This window comes from Haliaeetus albicilla, chromosome 8, assembly GCF_947461875.1.
Source record: "Haliaeetus albicilla chromosome 8, bHalAlb1.1, whole genome shotgun sequence".
Taxonomy (NCBI): domain Eukaryota; kingdom Metazoa; phylum Chordata; class Aves; order Accipitriformes; family Accipitridae; genus Haliaeetus; species Haliaeetus albicilla.
The window spans coordinates 14,174,432-14,198,469 of record NC_091490.1 but is presented as its reverse complement, the minus strand read 5'-3'; the positions used below and the strand labels follow the sequence as shown (position 1 = coordinate 14,198,469).

Genomic DNA, 24,038 nt, shown 5'->3' with positions numbered 1-24,038 from the left:
TAAAAACTCTTATTGTAGACCTAGACAAAGAACCCCATTAGTGTTTGGAAAGAATACCTGTCCTTTAAATATGTTTTCATTTAGTTTGACAAGTGTAATCCTCCTTTACTGTTTTGTGGTAATGCACAAATGAAACTGGTGAAGCAGAAGGAGGCTCTTTTCATTAGGAACATGGAAAAAATTTCAGCTGAAAAAAATAGTCATTCAGACAGCATAGTCAAAACTCGTATTCAAAGGACAAATAAAACCAAGAAATGGAAAAGGTTAAAATGCAGTTTAAACCTAGCAGGAATATTCATCATCTCTACCTTTAGGACATGTAGATACGATATTCAAGTGCATTTTTTTAATGGCTTATACTGACTGTATGTGGGGAAATTTTTATTTTTTTTTAGAGTGAAAGCATTTGTAAACAAAATCCCAGACTCAGCAAAAACATCCATCTGGATCCCACACTGCACAAAGCTGAAGCTCAATGTTCATGGTTGTGTAGGTTTGTGCAGAACAGAAGTCAGTGCCAGACAGCAGTTGTATTCCTGAATTGGCCTTCTCAAATTAGACATTCACTTCTAATAACAATTGTCAAGCTGTAATAAAAGGAGGAAAATAAGAGCTTTTAAACAATGCAGTATGGCCATGTAAAAATATTCTTTTACTTATAGAACCTTGCCCTCAAATCCTCCCAGGTAAGGAAAAGGAACTAGGACACCTGGAGTTTCTAGCTGCCTCTCAGTATAACCAGTTGTGTAATTTTTCTACCAAGCAGGTCATTTTTTTAATTTGTGCCTCTGTTCCCCAAGTTGTAACATTCTCCAACAACATTTGTGACAGGTCTGATGGGTTTCATTAGTTTTGTGTTTTCATGTGCGGAAAAGTTTAGAGTTAGACTTGAACAACAGAGAAAAGGCACAAGATCAACAAGCTCTCTCCATATCCAGCAAGAATAGGATGCAGCAGTAAATGGAGCTCTTTCATGGCCATGAAGAAGTACAGACCAAATAAAAGGAAATTGTATCTCCAAACTGAGCTACACTTTTTCTTTGCATATCTCTTGCAATGAAAAGAACAAGTGTAGCTTGGGACGTTGCCATTCTGTCACCCTCTAGGAAGAAAAGAAAAAAAAAAAGCACAAAATTATGTAAAGGTAATTCAAATATCAGGTGCAGGACTGAGAAAGAGCATGGTGATATTTCTTCAGAAAGGCACTTGTAGCAGAGAAGCCAGACTGCAGTTCATTTGCTTTGCTTTGTGCCGCTCACTTCCGTGGTTTGTAACAGTAGAAGAATTCATTCCACCACGCACACATCCTAGTACATGCAACTTCTCACAGTATCCTCACTGCAGCCACCTGAGGAATAAGTAACAACTTACTTGAATGCGGAACAATTGTAAATTAACATATAGTAGCCAAGCACAGCAGTAAGACACTAATAACTGTTTCCCTGTCCCAGTTACTGAATTCCTGAGGGCAAGCAAAATAGCTTACAGCTGATGGAGGTCTGAAGACTACATATGAATCATTCCTTGTCTCTTGAGCATCCTGAGTCATCTTCATTGTGAACAAAACAATGTTATTTATTTATTGCCTATCACTGTAGCATCTGGGTGCCATGCAGAGTTTAAAATCAATATGCTGGCAGGCAGAGCAGTACAGCACAGGCTCTAGACTATGTCAGATGCTTGTTAGATGTCATTGTTGTTAGCACCAGCTTTTTTTGCTTTGCTTTGTCTTTTCCTGCTGCTGCTGTCACTCTGGCAGTTGCAGTAAGTTGCTGAATTTGTCCTTGTTTTCCCATTGTTTGAGATTCTGGATGAAGTCAGTGACTATGCAGAGCTGAGAGCTCAGCATTGCAGATAAGCAGAAAGCAAGAGCTGGGGAAAATGGTAAGGTATGGGATGTGTTGGTAACATAGCTCCAAATGCGGTCATGTTATCAAGCTACCATTTTTATATCATCAAAGGTGGTTTCTAGTTTCTTTTTTTTCTAGGTGTATCATTCACAGGTATTTTAATGGGAACTGAGTTTTCAGACAGTGATTTCTCATGCATTTACCTTTCACCAGATAATCCCATTATGCATTTAGTCATTCACATGATTATGTGAGTAGTTAGAGAGCTGCTTTTTCCCTAAACAAATCCTTATGCATTTCCTTTGGCGATGCTTCTCTCCTACGTAAACAAAGAAAAACATGTAGATAACATTTTACTTACTAAAAAAAGGCAACACATCATACCAAGAATGGATTTCAGGACTTTTTCCCAATTTGACATCTTAATAATTTTTATTTATTGGATTTAAGCTTCTCAGCCTTCAGATTTCAAGTCAGTTGAGATATATACTTCAAAGTAGAGATGTCTTTAAAAAACACACTAAGTATCTGTAAAAAGCAGGCAGCAAAGAACAATAGGAATCATAGAATCATTTAGCTTGGAAAAGACCTTTAAAACCATCAAGTCCAACTGTTAACCTAGCACTGCCAGGTCCACCACTAAACCATGTCCCTGAGTCCCACATCTACACATCTTTTAAATACTTCCAGGGATGGTGACTTAACCACTTCCCTGGGCAGCTTGTTCCAATACCTGTCAACCCTTTCAGTAAAGAAATTTTTCCTCATATCCAACCTAAACCTCCCTTGCTGCAACTTGAGGCCATTTCCTCTCGTCCTATCTCCAGCCACCTGACAGAAGAGACCAGCACCCACCTCACTACAACCCCCCTTCACGTAGTTGTAGAGAGCGATAAGGTCTCCCCTCAGCCTCTTTTTCTCCAGACTAAACAGCCCCAGCTCCCTCAGCCGCTCCTCACAAGACTTGTGCTCCAGGCCCCTCACCAACTTGGTTGCCCTTCTCTGGACACACTCCAGCACCTCAGTGTCTTTCCTGTAGTGAGGGGCCCAAAACTGAACACAGGACTCGAGGTGCGGCCTCACCAGTGCCGACTACAGGGGAACAATCACCTCCCTGCTCCTGCTGGCCACACTATTTCTGATACAGGCCAGGATGCCCTTGGCCTTCTTGGCCACCTGGGCACACTGCTGGCTCATATCCAGCCGGCTGTCGACCAACACCCCCAGGTCCTTTTCTGCCGGGCAGCTTTCCAGCCACTCTTCCCCAAGCCTGTAGCAGCGTTGCATGGGGTTGTTGTGACCCAAGTGCAGGACCCGGCACTTGGCCTTGTTGAACCTCATACAATTGGCCTCAGCCCATCGATCCAGCCTGTCCAGATCCCTCTGTAGAGCCTTCCTACCCTCAGGCAGATCAACCCTGCCTCCCAACGTGGTGTCATCTGCAAAATTGCTGAGGATGCACTCGATCCCCTCATCCAGACAGTAACCTTTACAATATTTCTAATAGTTCTTGCTTCTAGCAAGTCTGAAACTTAATAACCTCACCAGCTCTCAGTAGCTCACATACTTGGGGTATGTGAATTTTGGAGTGCTCTGCATGAATATTTATGATTTGGTTCCAGAACTGCTCGATCCTGCTGAGTTTAGTGGAAATCAGTATTACATTCAAACGTGTCAACAGATATCGCGGTTAATCACACATACACACATTAAAAAAACTCAATACACTCCAGACTGGAGGATACCCAAAAAATTTGGATGTAAAGTCATCCAGTCCTCAGAAGAGACACTGACAACCCACAAACATGAAGCCACTGGAAATGCTGTATATGCAAGTAATGATTCCCCGCACAGAAAATGCAAGAAATCTTACTGACTATTCTCTGTGATTTTGAAGCCTGGAAATCAAGCAACTATTTAAAACCATTGAGCAAAACCAAAATTTCAACAACAAAAGAAAGAATTCTCTGAGATTCACAACAGGCATTTTTTGCCTTTTTTTTATTATTTTTTTTCTTTTCTCCTTATTTCCTTGCTTTAAGCAGCATGGCCCCCATTCTCATATGATTTATTACAAAAACCTAAGAGCCAAAGGGTTATTCTGGTTATCTTCATTAAGAGCTTTAAAAGGGCACCCAGAAAAATCACAGCTGGAGGAGTCCTGAAATTCTTGTGGAGAAATGGCAGCAATTTGGAAAGGGACTGCATTGGCAGATACCTCCTTTAAATCTTTAATTTCTGTTCCCCCATGAATACATCATTGTTTAATTTATCCCACAGAGGGGAGTACAGAGCCCTTGTTGTAGGGTTCATTTCTTTTAACAATGGCTTCTGTCTGCATTTAATTACGTTAGCACACAAAAGGTACTATCACCTGAAGCAACTGTCACCCTATCTGTTGGTCCTAAAGGCAATATAGGGATAACTGGTTGGAAATAAATGTTTCTGTAACAAGATATTAGGCAGGGACATGAGAAATAGAGATTTCTCAAGAATACAATTACATTATACAGTCTCTTCCATCCTTTCATCAATGTGTCTCACACGAAGGTAAAACAATGCATAGAGAGCACATCAAATAAATACAATTTCAGAAGAGCCTTCTAACTTATGACCAGCTGCTTCACACCGTGGGTTCTCACTTACTGTTGGGCATCAAAGGAAGGGATACCACTGTGACCCTGATGCCAGATGAGTAATGTTAGCAAGAAAAGCTCTGTCAGTGTGTCAAAAAATCAAGCCATTCAAGCTTCCATCAAGGGAGATGGGGGGGGGGGGGAATTCTCTGATCTCTTTGCTTAAGATGCAGCCACTCCATGTTCCTGCACTCCAAAGGTTGTCTAAGGAACTGAGGGAAACAGAACAAGTTAGAAAGCGTGGTAACAGAATACGTATGAAAAGAAAGAATAAGCTACATTTTCCTTAATGATTGCCACCAACTCTATCCACATTCCCTTTCTACACACAGCAGAGCATTGTTCCTCTGCACATCTCCATCCACCAGCTCCCTCCTTCCTACGTGGATGCTTGCAGCTTGGACCAGCAGTGATCAACACAGTTCAAGGGCTTCTCTGCAGCTGGGGATCCAGTTTGCAGGGAGCTGCATGGATTGGTGCTACCACATCATCCAGTTTCAAAGATCATTAAGGAGCTGTGCAGACACAAAATCTCTAAAATATTCTCATTTCTGCTGCTCTCTCATCCATTCTCTTTTGGGCTGAAGTGGGTCTAAACCACTCCTCCCGCAGTCCAAAAAAAAAAAAAAAGGAATCAAACATGCTTAGGGTCCTTCTGCAGAATCTGACCGTTTCAAAATGACCACTTCATCATCTCCTTCAGCCTCTGTAGCACTCCAAGGGAATATTATCCTCAAATCCAAGTACATTAGATGATCCCACCAGAGGACTGTGCCTAGGCTCACCATGACGATGCCTTGCTGCCAGCCATACAACACAGCTGTAGTAAGGTTTAAGGTCAGTCCTTGAAACCTACCATGAAGACAGGATCCAAAAAAGAGCCAGCCATCCTGGGCAAACTTCAGCTCCTCACATGTGGTAGATGGATCAACAGAGACAGAGGAGAAGCTCAGGATGAACACCTAGTATCTGAGCAGCAGTAAGGAATCGTTTCCTGGATGACCTCTCATCCAGACCTCTCTCTGTGAGGCCTGCCCTCCATGCTTCTGCAAAGTCAACCATCACCTCTAGCTCAAGCTAGAGGCAAGAATGCACACAGCCAATTTCTTTGCAGCCTTTCAGTTACGATTCAATGCCCCCTGAGACGTATGCCCAATATATGCCTGATACTTTGGACCAAACAAAAACTGGCTAGGAAGCTTTCTGACCACCACTCACAATTTAATTTAAAGGCAATCTTGCAATGGAAGTTTAACCTATAGGTATGCTTTGCCCTTTTCAATAGGAGGAAGACTGAATTCTTTGCCATTCAAGCCACTAGCAAAATTCAGAAGAAATCTGACAGATAATATATTATTTGCTGGAGTGTCATTTTTCTTCTCTTTAATACATCTTGAATTTTTTCTTGACTATTTTTACATCATATTTTGAGTATAAAAACACCATAGTGCATAGAAAAAAATTTACAGATGCTGCAATTTAGACTTATCTATTACGTTACTAGAGTTTCAGAGCTACATCACATTCTATTATATACACAGTAGCAGACAAAAATTGAACCCAGTGATTCTGTGTAATATTCAGCCACCTAAAAAAAGTAGTAGTTGATTTGAACCAACAGTTCAAAATTTATTTTCCATTCAGTTTCAAGTTCAGGTTAAGGAAACCTCCTATTAGGAACATCACAAAGTAAATTTGATTCTTTCTGAGAAAAGAACTTCCTGTGCGTGTTAAAATACGCCAAACCTCTAGTAACTCATATATCTTGTTCCCACAGTTTGGGGAAATTTTTCCTTACTGTCATTTAGGAATGTGTTTTCTTTCAATTGTTTAATTATGTTCAGAGGAACCACATTTTGGCAATTTTAATTCCCTGGTTTCTGGAGTAATTTCTTATAGGGCATACCAAAGGAGAGGAAACAAATAAAAAAAATTTTAAACAAAACACAAAACACACCATTACCTGAAGTTAATGCATAGTAAAGGGAAAGAATTGCTGCTACATGTGCATATAAGTGAACTCAACCAAATGCACAGACAGGGAAGTTAATGTAAGGAGACATTATTAAAAAAGGCAGATGGTCCTCAGAAGCTTAAAGGCAGTTGGCAGCTCTTACTGATCTGAGGTGAATCTTCAAATGAAGCTTTATTGGGCAGTTTCTCTGTGAAAAATTTCCAAGGACCAGGAAAGGTAAGGCTTTTATGCTGATTTGTGAAGATGAACCAATGATTGGCCAGAAAAGTAATTTTCCAATCATGTGAAACATGCTAAAGCATCCCAAGAAGAGACAAAGAGACAAAACAATTGTACTATTTTGCAGAACAATATTTTAATGTTTTGGGTTGAATCCAAAATTTTCAGTTTCATTTTCATCTATGTATACTTGGTAATAAATTCTATTCTTCTTAACTGACAAAAACAAATCTAGAATTTCAATTTCAAAAATGTTAAAAAGGTGGCAAGCAGCTACATTTCAACCTGTGAGTGCCACTGGATTTTTAATTGCATGTAAATAAATGCAAAAATACCTCATCATCTGCATCTCTGAATAGAGCATGCGGTTTCTGGGATTGCCTATGGGCGGTAACTGCATATGGAAATGATCAAAGAGCTAAACAGCTCTACGGTAGGGTGCTCAATTACTCACTGAAAAAGCTTGATGTAAATTGGGCTGCATGAGCCATATGTACCAAGAGCTTGGCTCAGACCACATCTCTGTTCAGGCACTGTTTGTACTGAAATATAATTAGTTCATTATATTGTTCATCTTCTAAACACTGTGCGTCTGTTACAGAGTTATGCCCTCTACACTCAGTGTTATCTTCTCTGCTGTGCTCTTGTTCTTTATTACTGAGTCCTGAGCAGTCTATTCCATCTGTCAACACCAAATATTTTTTGTATTATGTAAACCATAAAAGCAGGTTCAGTCCTTTCTGCATTCACTGTCTGTATTCACCTCGTGATCTATAGATCCACTCAGAAGTTAATTACTTCTGAATAGGTTAGTGGTTTGTGCTATAGCACCTATGTTATCTTTCAGGGTTTCTGGATGGACATCTCAGTACGTAATTTGCAAACATACATTATGACAAATCATGTAAGATAAATACTTTTTTTAAAAAGGAATTTAAAAGAAGGGTATTCAAATGAAAAAAAAAAGGAATATAAACAGGCTATTTATATTTTAGCCATTAGTAAACAAATAAAAAAATATAAGCATATGGTGCTGGCAGTGTTTTATACATAGAATTTTAGTATTTTATGTAAAATATCATGATGTTATAGGATGTTACTTTAAATTGCTTAGAAAGCTTAAATATTTTTTTTAAATCACTGAGTAGTTTCAAAATTATTGTCCTCTGCTTTTATATGAAAAAGACAACAAGTCTGAGATAGTAACACATTAAAAACTTGATGGACAGCTTAGTAATGTGAAGGAAAGCATGCTGAGGAGTTTGCAATTCTTCTGTATCTTTAATGCTATAGATCTGAAGGTGCCAGATCACTTAAAACAAAACTTCAGCAAACAAAATAGAGTAGCAGGTATAGAAAACAAGTAACACAAGGTCACATTTCCACTTGATTTATTCAGACCATCTTTAAAGTCACTTGACTTTCAGTTACCAAGAGTAGGCAGTGTATGGTCACTTAATTGCACCAAAACTAAACAGATTAGCATTAGCAGTATTTGATTGTGAAATCAAGTCATGAAATAGCATTAGCCCTTTTTATGTGTTCTTAAAGAAGAATAGTGGAAAAACAGGTAGTTTAGCAACAATGCAAATGCTGCCAGACAGAACACAAAGATTTCAATAGTGCATCATCAGCCTTTATAGTACAAGGATTGTGCTATCTAGGAAGAGTAGCTAGTATTAGAAAGAAACAGTAAGTAAAGGTATATACCCCTATATAACTCTGTTCTGCAGCATCTGTTTAGACATCTGCAAATAAAAGCCAAATAGTTGTGAAAAGTTGCTGCAAGGATATTTATGAAGTTTGCCTGGAGCTGGTTCCTCAATAACTGAGGTTACAAAGGCAACTAAGAAAGCAATGAAAAAGGCAATGAATGCATTTAGAAAGTGTATTAGAATTAAAATGATTAATTAAAAACCTGAGGCTTCTCTGTACATTTCCTAATTCAGTCAGAAGAATTTATAATGAAGGGCAATCTTCTGTATTACCATTCCCTGGGAGTTAAAGGTTGCAAATAATACTGATACTGTTGTCCATCCATTGCTTCATTTTTCATTATTATTTCAGTTTAAGCACATAAGTCATTACTATATGCAGTAATAATAAAAAGATGTCTCTAAATTGTAAGATAAGTTTCCCTTTAACAGAAAAATTCCATCTTCATCTCTAGCAAACCTCACTACGAAGGCCAGCTGCCCTGCAGCACCCTCTCCAGCCAGTCAGCACATCTTGCTCTTACTCATGCTTGGTGGTTATTGATTAAGCTTTTTTTTATCTGATGATAAGACTGCTCCAGCACTCAGCAGGCATCCCCCCAAGCACACTTCTGTTAGAAGAAAGGGACCAAGCTTTGCTTTTTGTGCTAAACTTCTTCCACCGCTCTGTCAGCGTGTCCAGGTTGCTCTAAGATCAGTGTGCACCAGTTCTCCCACCGATGGAAGCTGCTACACTGCACCACCAAGCCCTTCCTCAGGGCCAGTTCCCCAAATTCTGGCACTACCCTGGCACAGGTAAGAACAGCAAACCAGTGCTGACTGCTACAGTGGCCAGAGAATTAGACAGAGCCAAGCTGAGTATACCTGAGACACCTGCAAAGAGAGCTGCATGCAGAAAAGAATAAATCTAAGGCTGAGGATCCAGAGGAGGACCTGTACTAACAGGATCCTGTGACTCCCAGCTATTAGGACCAGTATGGTATATCTGACAGGATGCCTCCAACATTATACTGAACTGCCAGCCACGGTCAATCTACGAGGACTTCTCCCTCATGAGTACCAACTCACAGCCAAACTTTTCAATTGGACAGACCTTAGAAAGGAATTAAATCCAGAGACTATGCAGGATGAACAATTACAGATTTCTTGGCTATTCATACGATTCTGCATCCAGGAATTCTCTGCAGGAATAGATGATTTAAAACAGTGTTTTCATGAATAACACTGAACACAACAAGGAAAGCAAAACAAAACCACAAGATGGATAGAAATCCTTTGCTAGCTTAAAAAGGCATATGTCCCAGATTGATTGGTTAAAGCTTCTTTTTCTTAGCTTCTGGTGTATTTTTAAATGACAAGGCATCAGTCTTTTTGTATTATAAGCAGGATTGTCAGCAGGAGAAGCTAACCTGAGATTCATTCTTTTAATCAGTTTTGGACAGAGTACATTTCTGTAGCATGTTCTAACTGCTTTGAGTACAGCTGGGTAAATGCCAGGATGCTTGCTAATGAAAAGTAATTTCATACTGTGATATGTACTTACAGCATCATTTCACTTGGAGAAAATACTTTCAATGAAGATACCAACCTCTACCGAATCTTTTCGAACACAATTTCAGCAACTGCATTTCAGTGGTCTTTTATGGGCTTGAGTTTTTCTTTCTTGACTTGAGGAGATATGATCTCTCCTAGCTTTCAGTGCTGGACTATAGGACCTGCAATATTACTCTTAGCGCCCAGACCATTTTGCCCAGAAAGGCACACCTTCAACCTAAATGGGCTAAGCAAATTTTGAACATAAGTTTCTTCATTTGCACCAACTCATGCAGCACCTACTCCTAATCATGCCACAGGAGAAAAGCAGTGCAAATGCGGAGAGCTGAGCAGCACAGTTGATGCTGCAGCAAACTGTTATAGAATCAGCCTAGTGAAGAAGCTAAAGGTGGGCTTATGCGTTATTTCAGATCCAACCGGGCCAGTATGAGAGAGAACTACCCCAGCTGCCTGTTGGGGTAGTGGGTTCTGCAGTGGAGGATAAGCTTGCCTCCAGGTGTTCCATGATTAGTGTCAAGCAAAATCAGCAGTGGTTAGAATTATCTTGGCATGGTTGCTTTAATAAGATAAGAGAGCAATTACATTACCTGCTCAACTGACAGAGGAGTCGAATTAAGAGCAAAGTTAGGGGCCAGACAGTTCTTTCATTGGCACAGCTGGACCAAGAAAAGCAGATTGTCTTATGCAGGAGTAGACATGCCCTTGATCCCTTCAGCATTGTTCCTTTCAAGTTAGGCAGACCATAAATCTCATTTAAACTTAACATTTACAACTTTACTACTATTCAAACTGAAGTCTGAAATCCACTGCCTGAAGTCAAATAGTAGGCTGCACATGTATCACAAGGGGAACTAAGATTCAACAAGCAGATGAGGCTGTGTCAACCTTGGAAACTGCATTTGTTCTACCTGTGACAAATACAGAAAGTAGCCATGGACAATACAACCATATATAAATATATTTATAATATGTGTAAATACATTACAAATATTTTTGTATGTGCAGTTATTATTTTGATAACACTTTTTTTTATCTTAAAGATCCTTTTTTAAAAATGCCTTTTTGATCAACTTTCAAATACTGTTGTATGGTAAATAATTCATCATTTCTTTTTATCAACCGTATTACTTTTAATTTATTTTTATAAATAGCTCTCTAATATATTACTAATCTACTACTTAGCTGGTAATAAGAGAACATCGTGTTCTGTAGCCCTGTCCCACAGAGTAAAATGAACTTGAAATTTGAAAAAATAGTTCAAAATAGTGAATGCAAGCCAAGAAAAGTAGTGCTGCTAAGGAGAGAAATACAGACTTATCATTTTGCTTTTTAAAATCCTTTTTCTCAAACTTAAAATATATCAGAAAAGGGAATATGCTAAACTAATCAAGAATTCATGGTGAGAGACCAAACGAAAGAAGCAATTCTTTCTATTCCCAGAAGGTACTGGGTATGAGACAAAACTGGATGTAGAAAGAAATTTAGGCGGGACATACAGCAGGAAAAATGGCATGCATTTAAACAAAGTTTGGGGGAAGACTGTATTTTCAAAAAGGAAGAATAATTCACCTCCTCATTTATTCTTTGCTAAGAATTAGGGTAAACAGAGTAATAACTACACATTTTTAGGAGAAGCAAAGAATAGGTATTTTGTGCAAAAGGGACAATGTCCTGGAGAATTTTGTTCCATGAGTGACAGCATTAAAAAAAATATTGCCCCAGCCTGTGGTTGCAAAGCAACTTCCAAAATGCAAATAATAACGTGGACCTGAAACAATTATTCAGGACCAGTTCCTCATATCAGTCTCAGCAAAGAAATTGTTTCTTTCTTACCAAGTAAAACATACATAAGAGGAGAGGAACAACCTCTTTGTGTTTGTCCTGCCCACTGTGACTAGAATCCCACAATGGTGTCAAGGGTGGACAGAGCTCAGTTTGTTTGGAGCAGGAGAGTACAGTTTGTTTTATTATTTCAAAGTTGATCCACGGTCAGAGCAGTACAAAATTGCACTGTCCCTACCTGTCCTGTGTTTAAAGTGAGCCTAAGACTAGGGATCAGGTGGGTTTTGACCTGCAACCTCAGATCACAAAAGCATAACCCTTTTAATTCAGTTGGTGACTGGTACCTTTTATCACGACAAGTGTGTCTGTCTTTGCTTGAAACTTTAAGTGATTAACGTAGTTTTAAGGATATTTTTAAGTGGCAGAAATAAGATGGAGTGCTATGATGATTCTGGAAAAAAGCCACTGATTGGATCTTCAGTCACACATTATAGCAAAAACGGGCATCAGATAATAATTCTAAAATATTAGCATAAAACCCACACAGCCATGAAATATAATTCAAGCCACGTGAAATCACAGGAACAAACCACAATAGATTATACACCATGTAAAAAAATTCAAACCATTCTATTGGCTTCATCACTACTCAGAAAAACATAGCTGACCTTCTTAGAATTGCTTAATGTGTCACATCCCTGAAGATGTAGCCACAGACATCAACATGTGCTGGCAAATCCTAGACAATATAAGCTCTCCAAGAGCATTAAATCCATAACCTTGGTACTGACACATGGCAAAACATGGGTTACCACATCTCTGCTCTTATTTTGTAAGCCGTGCTAATTAGATGAAACTACTTTGCGTACACAAAGCCTTTTTACCTCACGCCATTGTTTTACTGGGCAGACAGCTCCTCAGACTGATTATCTGTGGTTACACTGCCTGAAACAGTCACACCATTGGGTATTCCCTTCCTTTTTGCCTGTAAGAGAGCCCAGGTACACTCCTGGTATTACTGACATTGCCCCTGCTAACAGCCCCAAGGAGGATAGCATTTGCAGGATGAGTAAGGACAGCGGCAAATGACAAAGTTGTTTACTCTTGTATCTCAACAAGGACTTGTTGGCTCTGTTTGGGTTGTAAAAAGAGAGAATTGCCTGATCCAAACATGAGATGTCACTATTTTATTTTATGCACAAGCTGTGCATGCCAGCAAATCCAAGAGGTTTGCAGACCCCACGCAGGACGACCATCTGATCAGAGCAGCTTAGTCCTTCTGGACAACTTACTTCACAACACTTGGCACAAAGACAATGAAAGATAAAGATTTTACATGCCACATTTTGGTCATATTAACAAGTCTTTTAAGTAACAGATTCAGCTTCCACCTGCAAATGATATTCTGGAAATGTAACAGGTGTAGTTTTACCACTTTATAACGTCTCTGGGAGAAGGATGATAATAGAGACATTTGCTTTGCACAGATGCCACCTCCTGTAACAGAAGGACGATGATGGGATGGTAATCACTAGGCTAATACGTGTTCCATGAAGTCCATTAACAGCTAAACAGCTACCAGTGCAGGCATCTTTAGGAGGCACTGCACTGGTTTCTGGAATGGGCCCTAACGTCCACACATAGCTTTATTAACAAATGGAGCTACATATAAACTATGGAGTGAATTCAACAGCTGAGAACACTGGCCTCAGGGTAACATGAAATATTATATACTTCAGCTTTCTAGCAATATCATTCAGCATCTCTTATTCTTTCCTCACCTTTGCAGTTAATTCTTTTAATCTCTGGACAATTTGCCTGTCTAGGTACAAATCAGATTATGTCTCGCTTCCACGTTAGGTTCCCATGCCCTATCTGAAGGAAAGTATTCATGTCTAATTCAAAAACATAAATATTTCTTTTAGCATTTAAAACTTTTAGAGAAACATCTGCTTTTGATGCCTGAAAATTCATGTCATATAACACGGTACCCACCTTTTCCCAAAAAAGACGAAGTTGTTGTCTGAAAAGAAACCCTGCAAAACTGACACTTAGAAAATACCAAATAATACTAACTTCTGCAGCTGCCGGGTCAATGAGTTGCAGAAAAATAATGCTTGCTTAAGGTCATAAACTTCAGCACAATCCCGGGAGGCAGTGTGACTCAGAGATGTGCCTATGACTCAAATCACCTCCTTGGCTTCCTTTTGCTCAGGGATGTGGCCATTCACTTTTTGCCCATCACTATCATCCTGCATTTTCTCAGCTCTTTGGTCAGTGAATTGAAAGACAGGGGTCAACTCAGCTCGCATCCTTGAAAGGCAGCTGTGTTCTTTAGCTCATACATCATCACCTTATTAAAGATTTAATAGTATAAATACTAAACCTTATCAAGAGGCCACTGAATTTAATAAGACTTTAGCTATTGGTTTGTCTGGATCTTGGGTGCAACTCCGAGATCTGTGGAACTCCCCAGTACAACAGCTGAGTACTGCATATGGGAGAATATCAAGTGCAATTACTGTGGGGTCCAGAAATCAATGAGTAAGACTTTTCAGGAGGGAGCAATGCTATGGGAGCTGTTCCACAGCCCAGGGTGGGATTGGTTCTGTAAGGCTGAGAGAGGTTAAACACACTAAAAACCTCACTTGCTCATTGAAATAAGCTTCTGTGACTGGGAATGCTCACAGCAAGAAGAAAAATCATGCATCCTTTCCACAAAGATACTTTTCAGAGCAGATGAAAAATTACAGAGTCCATACTCTTTCTACTTCTACTGTTACACAGCAGTACTCTACAATACTTTCCCATGTCTGGGAAAATCCATACCTACCATAGCAACAGAGACTTATCTTGTGATTCTTGCTATCCTCATAGATTTTCTTTCTTTTGTCTCTGACAAAAGGCTTTTTTTGACCAATGTGAATGATGACTTAAATGGTCCAGTCAGCTGATTTGCCACCATTTCAATTTCTTTCCTCATACCAATGAATGAAAACTGGTGTTGCTCCTTTTCAGAGGTTCATAGAATTTTTTTGCTTCCCAGTGTGAGGCAGTAGGTTATGTGACACGAATTCACATTTCAGAAGTGCAACTTTCAATACAGTCAGAGATTTGAAATGACAAGATAAGGACACCAGATCAAACTATAAGTTACTACACAGCTTTAGTGAGCTGTACACAGTTTAGATGTATACACAGCAAACCCTAAATAATTCGAAACTGGATCCAGATTAATTTCCCTATTTTGTAAGCCTAGAAGATCTTTTCAACAATTGTGATCTGACTTTGGAAATCAAAGAACCATAGATTTTTAGTGGATCACTCCTGCCATTATTTCAATGAGTATATCCTATGTGACTATTGGAAATACTGTATGCCAGGTTTCCTAAGTAATTCCTGAAGCGTCATTCTCATTTCTTCCTCAGTCCTTCCCTTTTCTCCACAGAGTAAAGGAAGTGCTTAGCCTCTTTTGGGTTATGATTCATATTTAAATTATTGCATATTGCAATAACTTTTTTCTTCTTTTTTTCTAAATATAATGGCTCCTTGAAGCCATAGTCAAATTATATCTCATTGCTGGTCTAAGGCATTCCCCACAAAAGCTAAGTGCAGTCTCGTAGTCTCTCACAACTTCCTACTACTTCTTCATTTTGCCACCAAGTTCATTAATGATTCAACAACGATTTCTGTGACACTTCTTGAATTGCGTCCTCTCCTCAATTTTCTTCTTCTAAATGTATTATTCTATGCAAATTTTAGAGACTCTACATTTCCCCCTCTTTGACACCTTTGATACCACAGACAATGGGAAAAATCCTTTATGAAAGGTTTGCCACCACTTGTATGTCACAGCTTCATTTTCTCCCGTTTCTACTCTTCCTTTTCTTCTATCAATTCCTCTTTCCATAGATCTGTCTTACTTCAGACCCTTTTGATTTGAGACCTTGGCAAATCATTCAAACTCTTCTCTTCCCATTTCCTGTCCCACCCCCACCCCAATTCTGCACTAACAGTAACTGCAGAATAAAGCAACTAGGTAACATGCTAATGTTAAGAATATAATTAAAAGCCATTAAGATGTTGCAGTTGGCTTTCTTCTCAGTTTTTAACAGTAAAGCAGTACATTTTAATTATGAAAATAATATATTGCCTGTTTGTAAGAGAAGTGCTTAGCTAAAATAAAACCATAGCCACAAGGATATTAACACAATGTTTTGACTATGCATGACATACTTGTTATTCACAAAATTGTTATACCATAAAAAATGCAGTGGATGAATACTACAAGAAATTCTACTGTCATCTGTATGGTTACACAGGTACTAAGAATTATTTGATCTTTATGTATAACAAAAGTATAACATATTACACATTTTTATTTTTCTTTTTAAAGATTTTTTTTTTCTGTTGGAAAACTGACTAGAAAATGAAGACCAGCATCATACTAAGATGAAAGCACCCGGTCTTCTTAGTTGTATTAATACTTACCATCTCACAACAGTGCTTTGAAACTTCAATTTTGGCAGAGCTCTCTGACTACTTCAACACCAATAAATAAAACAGGTCAAGGAACAGGATTAAGCCCTCGCCCACAAACACTCACACTTTTGAATTCCTAGCATGCCCCCTGGCAGAGTTTTGGCCTTCAGAAATTAGCACCTTCCCAGACAGCACAGGAGTGCAAGACCAGGTACAGCCCACGTTGTGGACTGCTCCCAATATGCAGTTTAGTTGCTGCCACCCTGTTTTGAGAAGGAAGTCAAATTAAACACAACACCACTTGTGCCACTCCAGTTGGTCTTGGAGAATGGCCTAATTTTCCTTGTTGGAAAGACAGTGTGTTGCAGTAGGTGAGATACATGTGCAGACCAAGAGATCACTAGGAGAGTTTACAACTTAAATATAGAAACCTCAGAATTAATTAGAAAGAAGAAGTGTAACCCTCCATTTTAATGATCTGCTAATTTCTGGTGCAATGTTTTAATGGCAGAACCATCTTCTTTGATTTGTCTAATACTTTCCATTGCTTGCAACTCTGCTAATGTACAAGATTTTCCAAATTCTATCTTTGACTCGGGCTTTTACGTTTTTTATGTATATTTACATACCTATACACACACGTGCATATTATTTCCTCTATGTGTAACATATTCATGCTTAATCCTACCAAGCACAAATCATAAAAACAATCCATGAAATCAAAGTCATTACAAAATATCATTTAAATAAATAGAGGTACAATATCTAGAACTAAATCTCATACTTGGTGTGAAGTAGATTCAGATGCAAGGATTTGATTTTGTTTTCTGTGCTGCTGAAATACAAATAAAAGTGCTGGAAATAACTTCATCTCATTTGATTGTATCTGTCATTAATACATTATTTAACGTTTTTCAACTTTTTTCAACATTTACGAGGACATCTTAGGTAAAAAAGACAGGGAATACATAATCAGAAGGCTCAACAGTTCCCCTCATATGAGATGAGCTGTAATAAGAGAATGTTTTATATTAAATTGAACTAAATTTAAAGAGCAATATTCTGTTGCCAAGACTTTGATATACAAGGGATGGCTCTGAATTTGCAATCAGCTATTACCTTGAATATCTACACAAGGAGAAACTCAGACATTAAGACCTATTTGGTCTATTTTTGTAGGAAATTATTAAAATATGAATTTCCCTGTTTTTCAATCCACTCTAGGATATACTATTCTTTAGAAATGGCCCAGTTATTATCATGCCCACCTCACAGCATTCCTTTATATATAATTTTTTGAGGTCACCAACCTTATATTATAGAATTATTTTAACATGTGGTATTATTGTGTAAATTTTGCTAGGAAAAATAACTATAATAGGACTGCATTCCTCTATAGCAGCAGAGGGAAATCCATTTAGCAGAAGCCATAACTTTTAAACAGAAACGCATAGCAATGGACATTTAACAAAACTAATCATTATTTAGCAACACAGGACTACCAAACTGAGTATGCAAATTTACACTATACAGAGAATTATCAAGGTTTCAAATTTAGGAATACTATTAAAAAAAACAAACTTATGAAAATAACTGATTTTTTGGTTCACTGGCTAAAGCAAAGAGGAAAAAAAAGCTGTTTTTCAGAATCAGTATGATGGAAAAAAACCAAATTATTTTGAGGTTAATCAAAACATTTAATACCATTCAAAGTGGGGGGTTTTTTCCTTGTGTTTAAGCCACTATTAAGCTTTGTAATTTTTCAACTAGTATGTCATTTCAAAACCAATAAATACTGAAACATTTTGACACATCTTAGCTAGGGTTTCTTCCCACACACAATCTGAAGAAAACTATTCATAGAATTCAACCCCAAATGGTAAATAACTGTGAGTCTTACAAAACTATGACAATTCAAAGAATCCAGGAAATTCCTGATAGGGATGGAAAGTCAAATGGTGACATGGGTTTATTAACAGTGGAGAGTTTCAGAAAGAAACTTCTAAATTGAAAGAAGTAGAGAAATTTTTAGCAGCAGTGACCTGTGCCCATGTCTCCCGCTACCAGGTGGTACCTTAACCACTAAACTATACTTTATGTTTCTTTGGTACATGAACCTCATTTTTTTTCCCAGAAGTAGCTCATCTTTATGGAAAAACTAACTTTCTTAAGAGCTTTTTCCTGAGAATCTGTTGGTTGAATTCCCTTAAGTCAAGAGAAAGAACTAAATCTAGGCTTCTTATTTTTTTATTAGCTGTTTGGTTCTGTACTAACGTGCATTTTCAGTAGCAGGATGCACTATACATACACAGAAGAGACAAGGCAGTTGTTCAAATAGCACTTGCATACTTTTTTTAAGTATGCTGGCATTAGAGAACATCACTTTGTTGCAACCCTGCACAATCTTTTCATGCAGGATATTTTCAAAGACTGTTACAAAGAAAGCCTCAGAAATTACGCTAGCTTGCATCAGTTGAGGACTTCACCTATATAGCTGGTTTATCTTGCATGCTGTAATAATAATAGCCTTAAATTAAATCAGAAGCAGGTTAAAGTGAAGTATCAGACTGTACAGGGAATATTGACAGAATATATTTATTACCTCAGACTTGAAGTCTAGACAGCAGTAAAGATAGATTAAAATAATACCTCTCTCAAAGAATGAAAATAACAGTGTGGTCATAAAACCTATGCAAGCAAGGAGCAAGAGTCATTGAACGAGTTACAGAAGGTAGCAACCAATTAATTTCACAGGAACTGCAAAAAAGGACAAGATTTCAAACCGCTATAATCACTAAAAGTAACAAAATAAAGAATTGCAACTATATTATCTTCTCAAGCAAAATTGCCACTTAAATCAGTGGAAACTTTCTCTAGGGAAAAACTTGAAGTAGCGGAACAAATTGAGTACATATTTTTTAAAAGCTCGCTGAGAAAGCAAGAAGAAATCATCTGGTATTTTCAAGGTACCAACAAAATCCATACACAGAATTGTTTTGAAACCATCAAATTACCTTTTTTTTTTTTTTCCCTCTTTCCACAGTTTGTGTAAGGACTTAGCAAAATGAAGGCTATAATGACTAATTAAGTGAAGGTGGAAGAATAAAAACAGGCCTCAAAAACCTTTTATTCCCCTGTCTAAATAGTATTTTAAAGTAAGGACTCACATCTGAATTCAAGTGTTGTTAAGGTAAAGTGAGGGCATTCCCTTGCAGCAGAGCTTTAAAATAGATTTGGCCCTGATGAAGGGTTGTGAAAGTAAACTGAGTGTTTCTGTTGAACCCAGGCTGCTGGCGCAGGAGTGCAGGGACAGGAGGCAGCTGGCACTGGACACTTCAGCTCTAGGCCTAGTCACCCCATGGCTCGGGAGCCTCACATCACCCATCTCATCATTACCAGGTGGAGGCAAAGCAAAAGTTTCCATCCATCTTTTGAGGAACGTGACTGTTATCAAGCCATGCCAGAAGCAAGGAATTAACTATAGGCAGTTACATATTCACCCCTACTTTAAGCCACTCCCCCAGCTAGGCCTGCAGCAGGAGATCCCATCTCATCCCCAGACTAGCCAGGCCTGCTTCTTTCAGTCTCCATGCTGGAAATGTCAAGTTTTTAAGCTGTGCAGACTATAAAAAGCAAAAAGTTTGCCATACGTGGCTAAGGGAATCTACAGAAAGAGGCACTCTCCTCACTCCCTTTCTTTTCTTGATTCACAGGCATCTCCAGCGATGACTAGTACTGTTATTTAGATCCTGTCCTAAAGAGTACAGTTATTTACATTGCTCCTTATCTGCTTGCTCCAACAACAGTCATGGTAGAATTCCCCACTTTAATACAGACAATTGGCCTGCATGTTGTCTCTCTTTTTCCTTTATGGCTTGACCTTCAAGAGAATCACTTAGGGTCTTAAAACTGCAAAAGGACAGGCCAGCACAATAATTTGTTGTTAACAATTTTGCTTCAAATTCCTATTCTTGACACAAAGCAGCAAAATGAAATCTAGATGCACTAATTTTCTATCGAATACCCAGGAAACCTAACAAAGAAAAATGTAATTCTCTGCTATCTTGCTGACCTTTCCATATGTCTTCTCCAAGATCGAACCATTGCCACAAACCTGGGTGAATCCAGAGCTAAATAACTGCAACCAATAATAAATTCAAGCAATGAGAGGGGACCACTCCCTCTCGATTCAACATGTATAGATATGAAAATAGGGGATTTACGTTTATGCTCGTGTTAAAGAAAAAGCAAAAGATAAAATTCTGCAAGAGTAAAACAAGGTGGTTAGGATATGTAATGCAGAGAATCCACCTCTAACTTGCTGCTACTCATAGCCTAACCTCAAAATGAGCTCCAACTTTTACTTTACGCATGGCACAATTACCTTGTGTAACTAACCTCTGTAAGGCATCATAAATATAAAGAGATGAGTAAGGTACACCAGTACTTTAGTAAGGTACATGAAGTGAAAGTTTCTAGAACAGCCCCTGCCGAAGAGAATAAAAAGATTTCAAAGCCATCCCTAAGACTTTATGGCACGCCTTGAATGAAATGCCCAATGTGCAGCACTTGACTCTTACAGGATCTCAGTGTGATGAAACCATGATTCTTCATGTGCTTCAGTAAGTCTTTTTTTTTTTTTTATTGAAGCCTTTCCTACTTTTCCATTAAAATCCCCATGGAAAAAAACTGTAAAAGTGTTTACAAACACACTTGTCTTCAAGCTATTAAAATCAGTTCCTTATATGCCTGAGGTTAAACATGTACAAGATATTTGCAGGATTAGGGATTTAGAGAACCACTGAATAGCTATAAAAATTGTTTTAGCACTTAGTGAAAAATGAGCTTTAACAACAAGGTGAAAAGGAACATTCTAGATAATGGCTTGCTGCTTTGAAATAAGAGACAATAATTCCCACTACCATTTTATGAGGTAACGATCTGATTTTTGAAAGCATGGGTTTGACATGCTAAATCTGCATCATAAAGCCTCACTGCTACAGCTGAGAATTTTCTTTCATTTCTTTTCCATTCCCATGTTTTTTAAAAAAGAAAAGATTCCTACTTTACTGAAATGGCTACAATATAAAACCAAAAATGTTTAGCTATTATATCATGTTACCAGCAAGTCATTTTTTATCTTTTAATTTTTCCATGGAGCTGCAGTTTGATGGATGCAGAATTTTTCTCCTGGGATATTTCAGCAGTACCAGTGGAAAGAATTACTGAATTCTTTAAGGACTTAATAAATACTTTGTGAACAGTTTTTAAACGGTGACCTATCCAAACCATCTGCTCCAGCTGAGACAAATGGCATCTTCTCGGTCTAGTTATGAACATTCAAAATTACATTTGAACTACATTATAATCACACAATATTTGAGCTGTAAAATTCATACTCTCATTCTCATTACTTAACATGAACAAATCTTTCATCAATCCATTACATTAAATGGATACAGCTCATATGTGGAGGCATTTTATTCATCAACAGTTGTGAAACAATATACAAAGTACCTAAGTCCATAAATTAATAAAAAGGTATTTGTACCAATTTTTTAAAATTTAATAACAGATAGCTTTGTATAAACACATACATTACACAAGTATAGCTACAATTAAAACATACTTCTGTAGTCAATGATTAAAACAAACAAACACAACAGTCAAGTATCTCTCTATGGAGCTAGTTAAAAGAATTGAGAATATTGCCCCAGGCTAGTCTCCCACCTAGTGCCTCCTGGCCTGCAATAGCAGGTCGGGTGAGCATTTCTTATCTGCTTCCCTGCAAAGACACCACAGCTTAAACAACTGTCAGCTGAACTTTAAAGGCTGATGAAGGGAAATTTAAACAAAGCCAACTAATTTTGCACAGTAACAGATGAGAAGCTTTCACACGATCCCCTTGCCGAGGTCCAGTTAATAAGTGTGGTGATCTCCATCTGGCCATTTTATACAATGGCAGATGCTTCTAAGCAATTGCTTTTTGTAGTTCCCCTTACAAATTTACACCAAAATACTGTAACTACGGCAGTTGTAATTTATACATTCTATTTTCCCAATGTAAGTCTGCAGATAAACATTTAGTTCAGATTAATCTTTTCCAGTCCTTGTCCAGTTTAGTTTAGCACATTCAAAACCTAAATTATTATAGAATCACATAGTATACACAAACTTAGCCCAAAATAAGAAAATGTATGCATAATGACTGAATACATTAATCTAATAAAAGTTTTTAAGGAGGACAATTACAAACTTGTAAGACAGTGATGATGTTGAGAACAGCAAAACCAGCAACTGCTTCAAGATACCACCCTGCCCCTTCTTCAGCCATTAATCTCCTCACGGAGTTCATCATCCCCACTGAAGATCTGCCAGACAAGGAGTGCTCACACAAAATACCCTTCTTCCATACAGTCAGTGAAGTTAGATAGTTTAGGCTCACCATCTATTCCACTCTCACCTATTGCTGCAGCAATCCTGCTTCTCCGGGTCACTTGGACACATTTTAAGCTTTGCATATCATTCTTGCAAAAAGTATTTCACACTATAACGGTACAAAGTGGTACAAAAATAACTACATATTGACTAATGCACTGAATCCATAGCTAGCACTAACTAGATACAAAGCTAAGTATTAATAGCTATTAATATGTTCACTGTCCAAATAAGACACATACTAGGATCACTGCCTGGTCAGCAAACACTGCCAGGTGGGGAAGGACAGGACACTGACTTTCCTTAGGACAGGCTGGTCCTCCAGGTTGCGGACTTATTGTTCTCATTCTCTGCTTTCTTCCTAAAAAGGAAGAAAGCAAAGAATTCTTCCTTTCTTCTTAAAAATAAGTTTTATTGCATTTTCATTTCCGATCTTTTCCTCTTGAATCCTTGACCTGCTATCTGTGATACCTCCAAAATTACACTTACAGATTTTTACTTTTCTTACTTTGCTGGCTTTATCTCAAGTACTTTCTCACTCCTTAACAAGAATTTTCCCATTGCACCTGATCTGAGTTCACACAGCTGAGATGAACCACAAAGCCTTGAACCCCCACTGAACCCCAAGGATGATGGTGGAGGAGCTGGGAAGCTGACCCACAAACCTTTTTAGGAGGAAGCCTAAAAACTAGTCCGGATCTCTGAAATATTTATATGCTTTGCCGGTATCACCTGTGACTTTAGCAAGACATTTTCAGCTCCCCCAGCCTCTGTATCACAATGAATCAGAGTAACGATATTTAAGATCTCGAGCTAGAAAGCACAACTGAAGCCCTGTTACTGACATGCGCCATTCTTCACAACATGAATTCAAAGTTTCCTGGAGTAGCTCTGTCTTCAAATATTTGGTTTTATATACACCAGTGAAAAATCAATTATGTTACTGCTGAAAACCTTGATGAACAAAGGCATCACTAATCATCTCTGAGATTTTCAAGATCAAATGAACTTTTATTAGAAGTTCTTTCTCAGAACTGAAAAGTGCAATTACATTTGTAGGAAACTGAGTTGTTTCAGCATCATTCCCCTCCTCCCATCTGTTTGCAATACCAGACAGAGATTTATTGGAGATGAAGGGGTAGGGAGAGTGAGGGACAAGCTAAGGAGAAAGCAGGTAAAATTCAGTACATTTTTTAATACCGATAACATAGCTGCAGGCAGAACAACTTATAGTAAACAATAGTATAGCAGTAAAAGTAGAATACAGTAGAAAAATAGGCAACATGCTTTTCTCCATATAACAGCTTTGTTGTTGAAAAGAAACTAAACGTTTCAGAAGAGTGTTTCCCCTCAATGGAGTTGAATTCAAACTTCCAGAATACGCAGA

General features: G+C 38.2%; 1 long non-coding RNA gene across 3 annotated transcripts in view; it reads right to left on the bottom strand.

Moving 5' to 3' along the window:
• Nucleotides 1-461: 461 nt before the first annotated feature.
• The window catches only part of LOC138686286 (uncharacterized), a 41,620-nt gene continuing 18,043 nt past the window's right edge, over nt 462-24,038 (bottom strand). Inside the window, exon 3 of one of the 3 annotated variants that reach the window (XR_011325622.1) lies at nt 462-1,102. This is a non-coding gene — a long non-coding RNA (uncharacterized lncRNA). Of the gene's footprint in view, nt 1,103-21,785; nt 22,761-24,038 lie in introns of those variants that run through there. The other 2 variants (XR_011325619.1, XR_011325620.1) reach the window with 2 other exon arrangements.